Source organism: Lynx rufus, unplaced genomic scaffold, assembly GCF_022079265.1.
Source record: "Lynx rufus isolate CCGP_SWC_20201006 ecotype Redwood Valley unplaced genomic scaffold, mLynRuf1.p SCAF_7, whole genome shotgun sequence".
In the NCBI taxonomy this organism is placed as follows: Eukaryota; Metazoa; Chordata; class Mammalia; order Carnivora; family Felidae; genus Lynx; species Lynx rufus.
In genome coordinates this window covers 107,088,890-107,105,142 of record NW_025814889.1, presented here as the reverse complement: position 1 = coordinate 107,105,142, position 16,253 = coordinate 107,088,890, and positions in this window count along the sequence as shown.

Here is a 16,253-nt window from a genome sequence, read left to right as displayed (position 1 = left end):
TGAACCAGCTCAAGCAAGTGGTTTTATATGGGTACACACTGTAGTCTCAAAGAAACCCACAAACAGGCCAAAATACATCCAGGCCTCTTATGGAGCTCAACTGGGAATTTAAAAGCCATCAGGAATTCAACTTTCTATTTATCATGGGCCAGAACTTCTCTCAAGTCATTAAATTTCTGCTCCTTTCTGGGTGTCTGAAATCTTTATATTTTTCATCTCAATAAGTTCTCAGTAGCAACTGGCTCAGTCTCATGGTTTTCAAATTCCAAATTTCAAAAAGATAAATCTAATTGCCCTAACTCATACTTTTACAAGGACTTCCAAAGTCATAGAAAAGGAAGTAGTCTTCCTTCTCATCCTACTTTACATTAAAAGAGCTATGTCCTATGTATTTTGTATGTACATCAATTATATCTCTTCCTCTCTTGTCATATTTATGACATTTCTCTATTCTAGATGTTCATTGCCTCTGGCCCAACTATTAGAATGCCTTCCACATGTTTTTCATACCTGAACCTACTCACTGCTTCATTGCATTCTTCAAGATGCCATAAATGTAGTCTTCATAACTTTAAGAAATGAAGATTATGTTTCTGTAGGCTATTGACAGGAATAGGGGAGAAGAGCAAAGACGAATGATTGGAAAAATTATAAACCGTGGATCAGATAGGCCAGAACTGGAATCTTGGCTTTTCCACGAATTATTTACCACTGATAATGTTGCTTATTTTCTGAAAGCTTTAGGTTCTTTATCTGAAAAATGTAATTTATGCAGTTAGAGTACCAACAATAGCCCAAGGAAAAGGCCAAGAAACCCAACAAAATGCCATGTTCCTTCATGAATTTGCAAGACCCCGGAGACTGACTCTTGGCCTCATAGCTAAGAAATTTGATTTGCCAGTACAGTCAGCATGATTTCAGTGCGACTCCTTCTGTAATGTTATTGCTGAGTTTTCACATAATTACTCTTTTACAAAGAGGTTCTTCTTTTCACAATATTTATAGGACATGAAAATAAGATCTAAGTGCTAAATAGGAAAAAATATTGTTACAGATATTTACACTAAAATATTACATTTATGAGTGCCAGGATGCCACTGAGGTTAACTGTCCTATCTGTTTATCATTCTGAAAAAAAGTATTTTCAGCCTGGAATGAGAACAAAGCTAACTTCAGGGTATTTCCAGTATGGGTATGTTTTGTGCTATTATGGCATTTGAACAGTAATACGCTGTGGTTAGTCAAAACTCTAGTGGTTGTCATCAGTGGGAAAGGTGGTGTAGAGGAAATTAACTTGAGGCAAGGAAATAATAATGGCCTGCAACATGGATTTTCATTTTTATTTAGACAGTAATTTTCCGAGTCAATAATAGCACTTGTGGTGCCATTCATTGGAGACTCAGTTTCAACAAAATTTCCAATTACAGATGTTATTAATTTCCCTCAGAAGCCACAGACAACAACATATACCAAGACTGCTGTTTTATCTCTCTCATAATATTTTACAACATTTTATGTTGATTGAGGAAAAGGCAAAATAGAAAATCTAGAAACACATGATTGCCATGAAAACTGAGTACTTATTTTTTGGTGCAAAATTTTGCTTTTAAATTCAAAAATGAATTTTATGGTAACTGAAAACTAGCAATCAAAATGTGTTTTCTCATGTAGAGCCTCATATTTTGTCTTATTATTCTTCTATTTATGTAAATTTCATTTAGTTTTTCTTAAATATTTACCAATTAACAGCCTAGAAAGTGAATATTACTCAAAATTTATATTTAAAATAAGGCAATTTAAAATTCATACATGAAAGATCTTTAGAAAGAGTTTTAAAACTTTAAATTTAGTTTTAAGTAGCAAATGTTTACTTACATGACTATAAGAAAAAAAAATCTTGCCTACATTTTTCAGAAAAGCCACTGTCTCTGACACTTCTTAATATCAGTCATACATCTCTCAGCTGTCATTTCTACTTATCTGTCCGGGTGTACCTTGACCAGGCTTATGTCTGGAATAGAGACAAACTGTTAGGACATCTGCTTCATGTAAATTTGTCTTTTGGCCGTTGGGTGAAACCAAACTGGTGTAACACCTGGTGAACTATTATCACTCAAGACAGGGAGAGATACTGACCAAATGGCCTCAGGTAATCTGCATACACATTTGGGATTCTGGGACTATGGACTGAATCTATGAAAAGACAAATTCCTCATGACCTTGAAAGTTTTAGAAAATGCAAGGAAAGCATGCAATGTCCTAGTATTGAATGGGAGGTATTAGAAGAGAGTTTTTCTAAGTAAAATTGGAGTGGCTATACATCCCCATAGATCAGGCCTCAAATTAAACAAATGTCCAGTGAAGAGATATGTTGGAATGAATCCATCAAAGTGAAATCAACATCCAGGAGTGGATAAAGGGATGTCTATGATCCATGCATTCCTTGTTTTGGATACCGTAAATGGTGTGGAAAGAGCTGTCAAGATACTAGTATGTGTACTGGGAAGTCCTTACACCCCTTTCTGGCATAATCGCAAAAGTATAAATGATGAATAAAGATTGATAAGGACATAAAAGTTCAGTGAAAAGAAAAAGTCTATTAAATGGAAGCTATAGTATCAAAAAAGATGGTGCGAAAATCTTACTACAACACCAAATAAAAGATTAAGGAGAAATTCTCATGGTCTGGGTTTATTTATATCCTATAGGCAGTGAACAATCACGCCAAGTGAGAATAGCAGCAGATTTTATTTAAAAAAAAATAGAAAAAAATAATAAAATCTCCACACAGGGCAAGTGAAGGAGTTAAGTCTGCCTAGGGATTTAAAGAGACCTATTTAGTGACTAACCCTCATTTGAGCTATATAACCTAGTCCATGAAGGACTAAAATATTTTACTTGGACTGTTGAAGTTAGCCACAGAGAGGGTATAATCTTTCTGAGGATTATGATTTGCCTGAATAATAAACTATTGGAAGTGATGCAAAAGTGAAACTTGCAATATTGTGTTACTTCTCTTCTACCTCCCCTATGATTTTATTGTGCCTCTGTAATTGATGTTCACTTTTTTAGTGTATCAACTGAGTTTGAATATATTATATGACATCTCTCAGGCTGGCAGAATATTGAATATTTAGACTGGACAGTGAGCCAAGCTGCTTTTCCTAGTTTTACATAAATTTAAGATTTTACATTACAAAACATAAGGGGAAATGTGTTCCACATCCATACCTAATTTTCAAATTTAGAGTCACATGACACCTTTAGTAAGTGCTTTGTTAACTTTTGCTTAACTAAATTTTCTTCTACTCTTTAATTTTATAAACTCTATTTTTGGAGTATTATAGATTTTGAAGTCTTAGTTTGGATTCTGGGTTTATAAAATGTATGCATTTTCCTTTTAAAAATATGAAAAATATATAACAACATTGCATAAAATTATACCATGCAGCATATCAAATAACTGTATGTCCATGTTACTACCATGTTTGGCTGGAAAGAAACTTGCCACCTGCCAAAAGTCCCTCATATGTTTTTGTTTGATCTCACACTCCATCCTCAACAGTAACTACTATGCTAATCTTTATGGTAAGTAGCTTCATACTTTATACAGTTACCACCTAGTATTTACCCCAAAAGGATCTTACAAGTAACACACATGCTGACTTTGATGATAATTCTTTGTTTTTATTCATATTTTTACCAACAGCTATAGATCAAATGTCTGTCTCTCCCCAAACCCACTTCATTCATATATGAAATCCTACCCCACAGCGTGACAGTACTATGGGGTGGGGCTTTGGACAGATGATTAAGTCTTGAAGACAGAACCTTCATAAATGGGATTAGTGCCTTTTCAAAAAGACCCCAAAGAGCTCCCTTGCCCCTTCCTCTACAGCAAGGACACAGCCAGGAGACACAGTCTATGAACCAGGAAGCATGTTCTCACAAAACAGTCTGACCAGCACCTTTATCGTGGACTTCCCAGACTCTAGGACTATGAGAAAAAAATGTTGCTTAAGTTACCCAGTCTAAAGTATTTTTGTTAGAATAGCCCTAATGGTCACTGCTTATGCATATTTTCCTAAAAAGATTTAACATAATATTGTATTTTTGACCTTTTTTATGAAGGTAATCATATTGCATATTTTAACATGTTTGCATCTTTAACTCAGTGTTGTTTTTATGATATACATATATATTTACATGTGGCTGGAGTTCAATAACTTTAATTACTGTATGTTTTTTAATTTGGTGTATGATCATGTAACAATTTATCCATTCCATTACCGATGAGCATTTTAATTGTTTTGGGATTTGGTGTAATACTAAATGACTGCTATAGATATTCTTGACGTTTATTTTGGTGTACCTGTGTATGCATTTCCCTAGAGTATCCATTCATCTCAGAGTGGAATCATCAGGTCATGGATATGCATATCCTGAGATTTACTGCATAAAGCCAAACGATTTTCCAAAGAAGTCATACTTACTTACACTTCTACCAGAACTGTTTCAGAAAACTCTCAATACTTTAGCCAATATTTATTAGCTCCAGCCTCTTTAGTTTCATGTCAGTCTGTGGTGTGTGTGGTGGAGAATTACATTAAAGTCTCCTGATTATTAATGAACCTTATTGTCATTTTGTGATAATTGATCTTTTGGATTCCACCTTTTTTATTTTGAAATAATTTTAGAATTTATAGAGTGTAGAGTTCTCATATAATCTTTACCTTGTTTCCCATAATTTTAATATTTTAAATAGATACATAAAAATAGGAAATAAAAAGCTCAAATATAACAAATTCTAGACTTTGTATGGATTTTAATAATATTTCTACTAACATCATTTTTCTAGTGAAAAATGATACTGGATCATAATCCAGGATACTGCCTTGCATTTAGTTATAAAATTTACTCAATTTGTGACATTTTCTCAGTCATTCCTATTCTTTTAAATGACTTTTAGACTTATGAAAAATTCTGGTATGTATTTTATGGAATTCCTTTAATTAATGTTTGTCTAAAGTTTTTTTCATGATTAGTCTTTGGATTGTGGATAATAATAGAACAGAGGTGAAATTTCTTTTTAATTAAATCTTTTCAGAGGATACATAACACCAACATGGATTGTGTCTGGCATTGTTAGCTTAAATTATTCCAGTAAGTTGTTGTTTGCCACTTTTTCTACTGCAAAGTTAGTATCTTTCACTTTCCATACTCTATTCCTTTAAAACAAATCACTGAGCATTGTCTACACTTAAAGGGAAAGGAATTAAACTCCACTTCTTAGAGTGGTTAAAACTACCACAATGAGTAATAATGACATTTTGAGTCTATAAAAATATTGATTCTTCTTAACGTTTCATACACTAATATTAGCATTCATCAGTAGATTTTATATGTGACAATTATAACTGTGGTTGTCTAATGATGATCTATTTGCATTTTTATTTCTTCTATTTTTTGGGGATTGTTCTGTACAGAAAATATGTCTTTCTCTCCTCTTATTAATCATTTATTTATATCAATATAAACTTAGATATTTATTTTGTGCTTTGATTTATAACCCAATGTTATCATTATTTTTTTGCTCAAATTTTTCCAGCTTTGGTCACTGGGAGCTCTTTCAGCTTGCTCCTGTGTCCTTCTGGTATGCTCTCATCCTTCTGTTCCTTTTTCAGCTTTTCTTACCATTTGAGAATAAAAAATACCCAGAATTGATTTGTATTTTTCCTACCTCAGTCCTAGAATCAACTATTTCTCCAAGAAACTTTGGTTCCTTTTATTGCCTAATGATACTTAGAAACCAAAGCCTTAGTACTTGATGTGCTTGTTGCTACCAGGGTGCTTCTAAGCCCTCTCAGATATATCTATATATCTATATAATTATCATTAATATAGTATATTGATATACTATAGTATATAGTGTATATAATACGTATTAATAGTTATATATTAAAATATATTAATATATGAATTATATGAAGTATATATTGTATATACAATATATGAATTATATATATACTGTGTATAGGTATATATAGTGTGTATATATATATGTATATATATTTACTGACCCATGTATAAGCGCTATTCTACAATGGTTTCTGTATCTACCCATCCGTGTATGTGTTAAACTAAAAATGACTTAAAAACTTTTTTTAAATGTTTTATTTACTCTTGAGAGAGAGACAGAGCATGAGCAGGGGAGGGGCAGAGCGAAAGAGGGACACAGAATCGGAAGCAGGCTCTAGGCTCTGAGATGTCAGCACAGAGATTGATGTGGGGCACGAACTCACAAGCCGTGAGGTCATGACCTGATCCAAAGTCAGACACTTCACCGACTAAGCCACCCAGGTGCCCCTAAAATGACTTTATACTGATGTCAGATGAAACAGTTTTTAAATATTCTGGTAAATCAAACTGTTGAAGGAGATTTAACAACTACTTTTAATGCAAATAATAGGTAAAATAGCAAACAAACATTATAAGAAAGTATCTTACTACCTAATATTTACTGTTTAATTTATTAAACACTTTAGCATAATAGCAAGTAGAAAAACACGATTAATAAAATTTTTGAAAGAGCAGGCATTTTAAGCAAAATTATAACCATAAATTTAAGAATAGTGATATTATCAGATATAAATTGAAAGTCGTATCATAAATGAGCACTTTGAATGAAAAGGATCTATTATTATCTATCCTATGTAGGATACACAAACACACATGCACACATACATATAATTCAACCATCATCTATTAATTGATCTTTCTTTACTCAGTCAACCCTGGCTTCTTCAGTGATAAAATACAAGTAAAACCAAATGTTGATTTGAATTAAAAACACAAGTGTTTGATACATTAAAAGTATACCGCTGACAGCTGTTTATAATTATGTTTTTATGAACATTGTGACAGTAACAGTTGGCAGAGTTTCTTTATAGCAAAAGTATATTTAAGAGCTCAGGTTACTATAAAAGATCTCCCTCTGAAGTACAGTGAAAATTATAAATTACTGCTAAACTTAAATTTAATTTTATAATAATTTTAACAAAAAATCCAGGGGCATTGCCCATATTTCTTTCATTTTAGAAGGCACTGAATAAACCTGTGCTCATAAATAGATGAATGGATATAGAAAATATAGTATATACAATGGAATATTACTCAGCCATAAAAATGGGTGCATGCAAATGTCGCCATTTGGAACAACATGAATGGACCTAGAGGCTATTATGCTAAGTGACACAGAGGAAGTCACACAGAGGAAGTCACACAGAGGAAGACAAATACCATGTGATTTCACTTGTATGTGGAACTTAAGAAACAAAGGAAATGAATAAACAAAGATAAAAAGAGACAAAAAAAACAGACTTAAATAAAGAGAACAAACTAGTGGTTGCCAAAGGGAAGGTGGGTGGGAAGGGTGAAACAGATAAAGGGAAGACAAAATACATTTATCATGATAAGCACTGAAAAATGTACAGAATAGGGTGAATCATTATATTGTACACCTGAAACTAACATAACACTGTATGTTAATTATACTTCAATAAAAAAAGAAAACTGAAAAAAATTGATAAAGAGATGTTAACTACATTTGATTGAAAAGCATTTTTAATTTTAAATTTAGTAATGTTTATTAAATTTTAATTAGAAACAACAAAGCCCAGCATATACTAGAAACAATGATCAATTTCATAGTATTGCTCAGTTAAAAGTCTCTTTTACAGTTAGAAAATATCTGAGTTGAAAATTTCAGTTCCAGAGCCTATTAATCTCCAATCTAGTTTCTACATTTGATCAATAAAAAATCCATCAAACTAGTAATGTTTTAAAAAAATTTAGATTAACACATTTCTTCTCACATTTCCAAATAATTCTTCCCAAAATGCACAAAAATGCATAAAAAAGAGAAGAGAGAAAGCAGGGCACTGAAGGAAGTAAAAGGGAGATTTCGTAGAGGAACTGAGGAGAAGAGTAGAGAGGAGTGGAAGGTGGGAGGTGAGCAGCAATGGTAATCACAGCCTCATGCACTGGACTTTAGCCTTGATTAGAAAGCTCAGACCACAGCTGTGAGTAGGTTTGGAAGAAACTGAGCAAAGGCAGACATACTTCAGTATCAGCACTGTGTTGAGAAGGGTCTTCTCCCAAACTCTTTATGGAACTCATTAACATTTTTTGAATGTTTGTTTTTTTAAATTAACATTCAATACATTTTATTATTTAAATCATGATGTCATAGAAAAATATAAATTCTCAGAGTTTATTTATTTATTAAAACAATCTTTTTAATGTTTATTTTTGAGAGAGAGAGAGAGCGCGCGAGTGCACTGGCATGAGTGGGGGAGGGGCAGAGAGAGAGAGAGGGAGACACAGAAGGCTCCAGGCTCTGAGCTGTCAGCATAGAGCCCAAGGCAAGGCTTGAACCATGAACCATGAGATCATGACCTGAGCTGAAGTCAGATACTTAACCTACTGAGCCACCCAGGCAGCCCTCAAAATTTATTTTATAATGCCAAGTTCCAACCATCCCTGTAAAGAAACCTTGTTGACTATATGCAGTTCAATAAATACCCCAGGAATGCCAGGCTTTTATAGTAGGGCTAAACTGGCAATAGAATAATGGCTACAACAGACACAAGCCTCAAAAAAATCAAGCTGACTCACAACCAACTTATGTATCAGCCACAGAAAGATCCAACATAAACAAAACTTTTACTAAAGATGAAGAAAGTAGCAAATACAATCTATAGCTTAGGATAAAATTAATGTAATTTAGAAATGACATAAGGAAAGGTCAGTGACCTTTAAGATACAATAATATAAATGATCAAAACTGAAGCTCAGAGAAATAAAACACTGAAAAAGTAATAATATGAGATTCAGTGACCTGTAGAACTATGTCAAACACTGTCAGAAAAACACTTTTGGAGACCCAAAAGTAGGGTTACAGAAAAAAATAATTTGAAAAACTAATAGCTGGGGGGACCTCCTTTATAGCTCCAGGATCTACCATGTGGCTAACAATGTCTTGCTTTCCTTTCTTTCTTTACTCTAACTTTACTTTGAGTCTTCAGCTTTCCAAGTTGGACAAGGGTTATTCTCATAGTCAACTTGGATCCCAGTCCACAGGCAGAAAGTCTCATTTAACCAAGTTATTACCTTACCTTTCTTCTTTTAGAGAAGTTGCCATTATACTAATTATATCTCTGTGTTTGGAACCATATTGAATGCTTGAAGAAGTAGACAACAGAGATAATCTGTATTTTCCTTTGTAAATACATCTTATTCATAAACACATTGTCTTCATCAGTATGTGTGCCTTAACATGCAGTAGGCCAGAGTTTGTACCAAAAAGGAAACACGCCAAAAAGAATTGACACAATCTCAATTCACTAGAAAAGAGTTCTGAATGATCATTAAGCACATGGAAATATTTTCACCATCATTATTCATCAAGAAAACACAAATCAAAACCATAATAAAAAGTCTGAAAACACCAAATGATGGAAGATGGCAGAGTAACTGTAAGTCACATTATTCATGGCAGTGAAAGTGTTATAACCATTTGGGAAAATGTCTGGAAGTTTCTTATTAAAATTAAAATTATGATCCAACCATTTAATCCCTAAGTATATGCCCAAGAAAAAGGAAAACATGTGCCCCAAAAATACTGTACAGTAATGTTCATAGAGGCTTTATTCATAATGGCCCATAACTGGGAAACATTCCATGTGTCTATCAATAGGAGAATGGACAAATAATAAAATGGAACACTACATAGGAATAACAAACTTCTGGTACATGCAACACCATGAGTTAATATACAAAACTGTGTAAGTTAAAGGAAACTTAAAGAGTAGTATTGTTCTGTTCCATTTTTATGACATTATACAACAAGCAAACCTTATCTATGGTGGACAAAATCCAGAACAGCCATTGCTTCCCCAGGTGGGGCTGGAGTTGCTTGTAAAGGGTATTAAGAAAACTCTAGGTAAAACTTCTGGTAATATATGATGGTAGTGTTCTAAATCTTGGTAACATTATGGATTACAGAGGAGTATGCATTTCTTAAAACTTAGCAAACAACACTTAATATTACATTTTTTAGAACAAAACCAGTTATATGATTAATTTTAATCCTTTTTAACTCTTAGAAGGCTGTGGAATATATCAGGGCTGTGTCTCCCAAACTTTTATAATTGTAGGAATCACTTTGCTTATGTATTAAAAATATGGATTTGGGGATACCTGGGTGGCTCAGTCAGTTGGGCGTCTGATTTCCGCTCAGGTCATGATCTCATGGGTTTGAGCCCCGCATTGGGCTCTGTGCTGACAGCTCAGAGTCTGGAGCCTGCTTCCTATTCTGTGTCTCCCTCTCTCTCTGCCCCTCCCCTGCTCACACTCTGTCTCTATCTCGCTCAAAAATAAATACACATTTAAGAATTTTGGAAAAAATATGGATTCTTAGTCTTTTTTTTAGAATATTCTGATTCACTAGATCTGAATTATAATACATTATTTATAAGTCTCATTGATAATTATTTTAACTTGAGAAACTTGGGAAATTTTGCTTTAATACACAATATTTGTGTCCATGCTATAAGCCAATATTTTGAGGCTCACTGACCTCTACCAGTCATTGCCACATGAATATACATTTGCGGTTTTTGTTTTCTCCTTCATTACTGATATTTAAAATAAATTTTCATAATGTTGATATTTATAAAGTTTGTGGTTTATCATGGTCTTCCTTTCAAATAATTAGTCACAGTCCCTATTTACAAAAAGTTATGACATTATAAAACAGACGATAAACTAAAATTTTTAGAAATATTTTTTAAAATCTCCAGGAAAACTTATTTTCAACATTACTATGCAATTAGAAAAAAAGTGTTGTTATTAATTCCAGAATTTGGTAAACAGCCATTTAACAATCCACCTGAACATTTTCTCTTAACCATTAAAAGGATATAGTAATAGTATTTGCCTATTAGTTGGGCAACGATTGAGAAATTCTGTGAAAGGATGATTTTGTAAACTATTAATGATTCACAAGTGTTAGTTGGACATTTTTGGAATTTAAAAATATGTATAACTTTGGAGAATAATGCAATAGAGTTAGACAGTATGCACTTAGAATATATATATTGTAGGGAGGTATGGTTAGTTAGGGGGATATTTCCATTTGAAAATAAAGGTCTTACCTTTGCTATTTCTCTTCCAAAAATGTGGATCAGTGTGTCAATGTTTGTGTGTGCGTGTGTGTATGTGTGTGTTATTTCTTATAGTTTGAAATAGTTCTTTCTTACAGCTGACATGTGTTCATTCAAAAATGAAGGGAGAAGGGAATCCCTTTGTTCACATTTCCTATCCTATCATGTGTATGTATGCTCTGCTGTTTTTCACATTTACACTCAGGATGGCTCCAATATGTTTTTAATGAACTTGCCTCAACCTCAAACTCCAAGTGCCCTGTGGCGTTTCATCCAGACACATAAAAGCTGAGAGTTGTCAGGAACACCTGTATGTATGCGTTAGCTTTCACAAGTAACATCAAGTGTTCAGGTGAGAGCAGAGGTTAGCTTATTTAATATTTCCATCACATATACATAAAAATAATCTTTCTGGATGAAAGGCAGAAGTGAGCAGGCTATTATGGTTACTAGAAGGAATTAACTGCTGTTATTAGAAAGAAGATAAATTTTGTGATACAGATACATTGCAACAACCAGGATACACAGTGTTTTTAGAGCAAATGAATGTTACATGTTTTGTTTCTGCTATTTTGATATTTGTAAGCATCTCATTCTCAATTTGACATCATTTATTTTATTCTACAATAAAAATTTATTAGGCAAATGGTAAAGCTTTCAATAAAATATTTTTTTTGGCAAAAATGTCAAATAGCCGGCTAGATATTTTCTATTTTGACATCAATTAGTCTACTCTTAAAAGCAGTTTTTGAGAAGTTTAGATTGATTCATTCTGCTTTGTTAATTGAAGGTCACTTGTTAATGGAAGACATATTACAAAGGAAATTGTTCCTTTTTAATTTCAATTGGATTGGTTTCTTACCAATGAATAATTATGGTTATGTTCTTATATATTTCATGTTTTACAGTAACTGCTAATTGTATTTTAACAGGATGGGAATCACACGTGCCTTTTGAAGGCAGTAGGATATAATGAAACAAGAAGGGATTTTTAAGTAAAACATATCCCTTCTTTAAAATTTTTATTTTCTGAAAATATCAGTTCTCGAACTTTCAATACCTGGTTACTGATCTATGGAATGGTCCTAATGTATGAAAATTTAAGATAAAAAGGATATAAACTTCTAATTATAAGGTAAATACTAGGGATATAAGGTACAACATGATGACTATAAGTTAACACTGCTCTATGATATGTAGTAAATTTGTTAAGAGAGCAAATCCTAAGAGTTGTCATCACAAGGAGAAATTTTCTTTTTATTGTATCTATATGAGAAGATGGCTGTTAGCTGACCTTATTGTGGTAATCATTTCACAATATATGTAAATCAAACTATCATGCTATATGTCTTGAGCTATACAGTGATATATGTCAATTATTTCTCAATAAAACGAAAAAAATGAACAGGATTATCTCACATTAAAAAAAACCACAATGCTTTTAAAAGGTATTTAGTAGTATGAATTAAAACAATGCCTTGGAAAAATTAAAGAAAAAAACAGAGGTACAAAATCAAATACAATTTAAATATTTGTCTTTAAACAATTCCTGAAACCCCCCATGCTCTGTGTGATGTCTGGTTCCTCACCTAACTATGCATGTCAACAATCAAGGTAAGGTAGGTGTCTTGTAATGATCAGAGCCATTAATTATTCAGGAAAGTTCTTTTTGTCATTTTAACTTACAGGGTTCTCCTATTCATTGAATTTTCATCAAATTATTAGCTAAAGTGATATAATAAAAACAGACAATTCTTTGAGCATCTTTGTATATAATTGAGCCCAGAAAATATAAAAACACTGAGGTCACTTAAGGATTCTCTGAGTGTGTTTTCTCTTCTTTCAATTTCACTTACAATCTTTTCAACTTTGCTAGACATGTTCAAATTATTTGATCACCCATGGTACATTTTTGTTAATAAATTAATGCTATTAAAATTTTCTATCTTTATTCTGCCTTTCATTTTTAAAACCTGCAATCAAGGGAACAAACTTATGTTGGCATTCCTCTCATGAATTCCGAGTCTAAAAGTTTAGAGTATAGGATACAGAGTTTGCAAAATTTTGAGATTTGCCTCTCCTTTTTTTCTGTTTTTGACTGTTTTTTGTTTGTTTGGTTGGTTGGTTTTTGTTTGTCCTTGCATTAGTCATGCTGATTCTTCATACACTATTTTCTTTTTCTTTCCATAAAACCAGTCTGGAACAAATCAGGACATAAACTTAAAACAATGTTTTATGTTCCCAAATCTATATATCAGGTTTTAAATTTTGCACTATCTGATCTTGTGTTTTCTTTTTTGTTGTGTTTTCTTTCTTTATTTTACTTTATTAAGGGTGAATCTGAATGGAAATCAGTGCCACTGACATCTTATAAGTCAAGACTATTGCTGTTCCATATGTACTGTCTCTACTCTCAAATCTTTCAGTTCTTTTGAAACCACAGCAGTTAGACTCATGTTCGTACTACTCCACTGAAACCAATTAAGTCAGTGTCGCTAGTGAGCTCTATTTTGACAAATCCAACAATTAATTCTTTTGTCCTAAAGGAATTGACCTAATAGCAACATTCTACACAGACAATCACTGCCCTCTTTAATAGAACTGTGTAGAAGAATTCCTAATCATTACATTATCTGTACTTTCCTTTTTTGGTAGTAAAAAAGTTTTATCTGGCCACATTCCCATCTCTTTAAAAACTATACTTTCAAATTCTGCAGCAGCTAGGCAGGGACATGAAATGAGGTACTTGCATTAGGATGTGCATAGAGGTGATGTGTGCCTCTTCTGTGTCATGGCCTTTAAAGAAACAGGAGCAAATTCCCTTTGTCACTTTTCTCTTTCCCTCCACCTGGGAGATGATTGATTGGAACACTTTTCCTCTTGAGCAAATAATTAGGTGAATACATAGGAGTGGAATTGTTGGTGATAGAATAGGTGTATGATCAATTTTATCAGAAATTTCTATACAGTTTGCCAATGTGGTTGCGCCATTTTATAGTGATACAGTGATATGTAAAAGCACCAGTTGTTCCACATCCTCACCAAGAGTTGATGTTATTAGCCTTTTTAATTTTAGTCATTGTGTGAGTATAAAAAATCTAATGGAAGTTTTAATTGACATTTTCTGCTTCTTGTTGATTTTGAGCCTTTTGCAAGTGTTTGTGGCCATTTCTGAAGTATCCGTTCAAGTCCTTTATCCATTTTATTTATTTTTCTTTCTTCTTTTGAATTGTAGGGACTCTTTATATTTTAGATAAAGTCTTTTGTCAGATATATGTTTTGAAAGATTTTCTCCCAGTATGTGGCTAGGCTCTATACTTCCTCTTTGCTTCCACACGTGATGAGCACATGTATTAATTTTTCATGATGTATTATTCAATATTTTCTCTTAAAGTGTGAATATCCATATGGTTCTTTCTTGTTCCTGCAATGTTTTCTTCAGAAGATTTCTATTTGGGGGGCGCCTGTGTGGCTCAGTCAGTTGAGCAACCAGGTTCGGCTCAGGTCACGATCTCACGGTTTGTGAGCTGGAGCCCTGCCTCGGGCTGTATGTTGACAGCTCTGATCCTGGAACCTGCTTTGGATTCTGCATCTCCCTCTCTCTCTGCCCCTCCCCCACTCATGCTGTGTGTCTCTCTGTCTCAGAAATAAATAAACATTAAAAAAAATAAAAGAAGCTTTCTATTTGGGACTATTTCTGAACTTGTTGCACTATTACATTGATTTACTTTCTACCTTTATGCCAATATCATATGTTATTCACAATTATTCTTCTTTTAGAATAAGTATGATATCAGGTATTGAAAGTTTTAAATTTGCTCTCTTTCCAAAATTGTTTGACTGTTCTAGGTTATTTGTATTGATAAATCTACTTTATCAATTTCTTTAAAAATATCTGCTGTGATTTTTGAGGAAGATGGCGGCGTAGGAGGACGCTGGGCTCACCGCGCGTCCTGCTGATCACTTAGATTCCACCTACACCTGCCTAAATAACCCAGAAAACCGCCAGAGGATTAGCAGAACAGAGTCACCGGACCCAAGTGCAGACGAGAGGCCCACGGAAGAGGGTAGGAAGGGCGGCGAGGCGGTGCGCGCTCCACGGACTGGCGGGAGGGAGCCGGGGCGGAGGGGCGGCTCGCCGGCCAAGCAGAGCCCCCGAGTCCGGCTTGCAAAAGCGGAGGGGCCTGACGGACTGTGTTCCGACAGCAAGCGCGACTTAGCGTCTGGGAGGTCATAAGTTAACAGCTCTGCTCAGAAAGCGGGAAGGCTGGAGGACAAAGGGAGGGTGAGCTGCGGAGCCCCCGGACGACAGAGCTCAGTTTGGCGGGGAACAAAGGCGCTCGCCAGCGCCATCTCCCCCGCCCATCCCCCAGCCAAAATCCCAAAGGGAACCGGCTCCGGCCAGGGAAATTGCTCGCTCCGCGCGAACACCCAACTCTGTGCTTCTGCGGAGCCAAACCTCCGGCAGCGATCTGACTCCCTCCGGCTGCACAGGGCCCCTCCTGAAGTGGATCACCTAAGGAGAAGCGAGCTAAGCCTGCCCCCCCTGCCGCCGTGCACCTTGCCTTCCCACCCCAGCTAATACGCCAGATCCCCAGCATCACAAGCCTGGCAGTGTGCAAGTAGCCCAGACGGGCCACGCCACCCCACAGTGAATCCCGCCCCTAGGAGAGGGGAAGAGAAGGCACACACCAGTCTGACTGTGGCCCCAGCGGTGGGCTGGGGGCAGACATCAGGTCGGACTGCGGCCCCGCCCACCAACTCCAGTTATACACCACAGCACAGGGGAAGTGCCCTGCAGGCCCTCACCACACCAGGGACTATCCAAAATGACCAAGCGGAAGAATTCCCCCCAGAAGAATCTCCAGGAAATAACAACAGCTAATGAGCTGATCAAAAAGGATTTAAATAATATAACAGAAAGTGAATTTAGAATAATAGTCATAAAATTAATCGCTGGGCTGGAAAACAGCATACAGGACAGCAGAGAATCTCTTGCTACAGACATCAGGGGACTAATGAACAGTC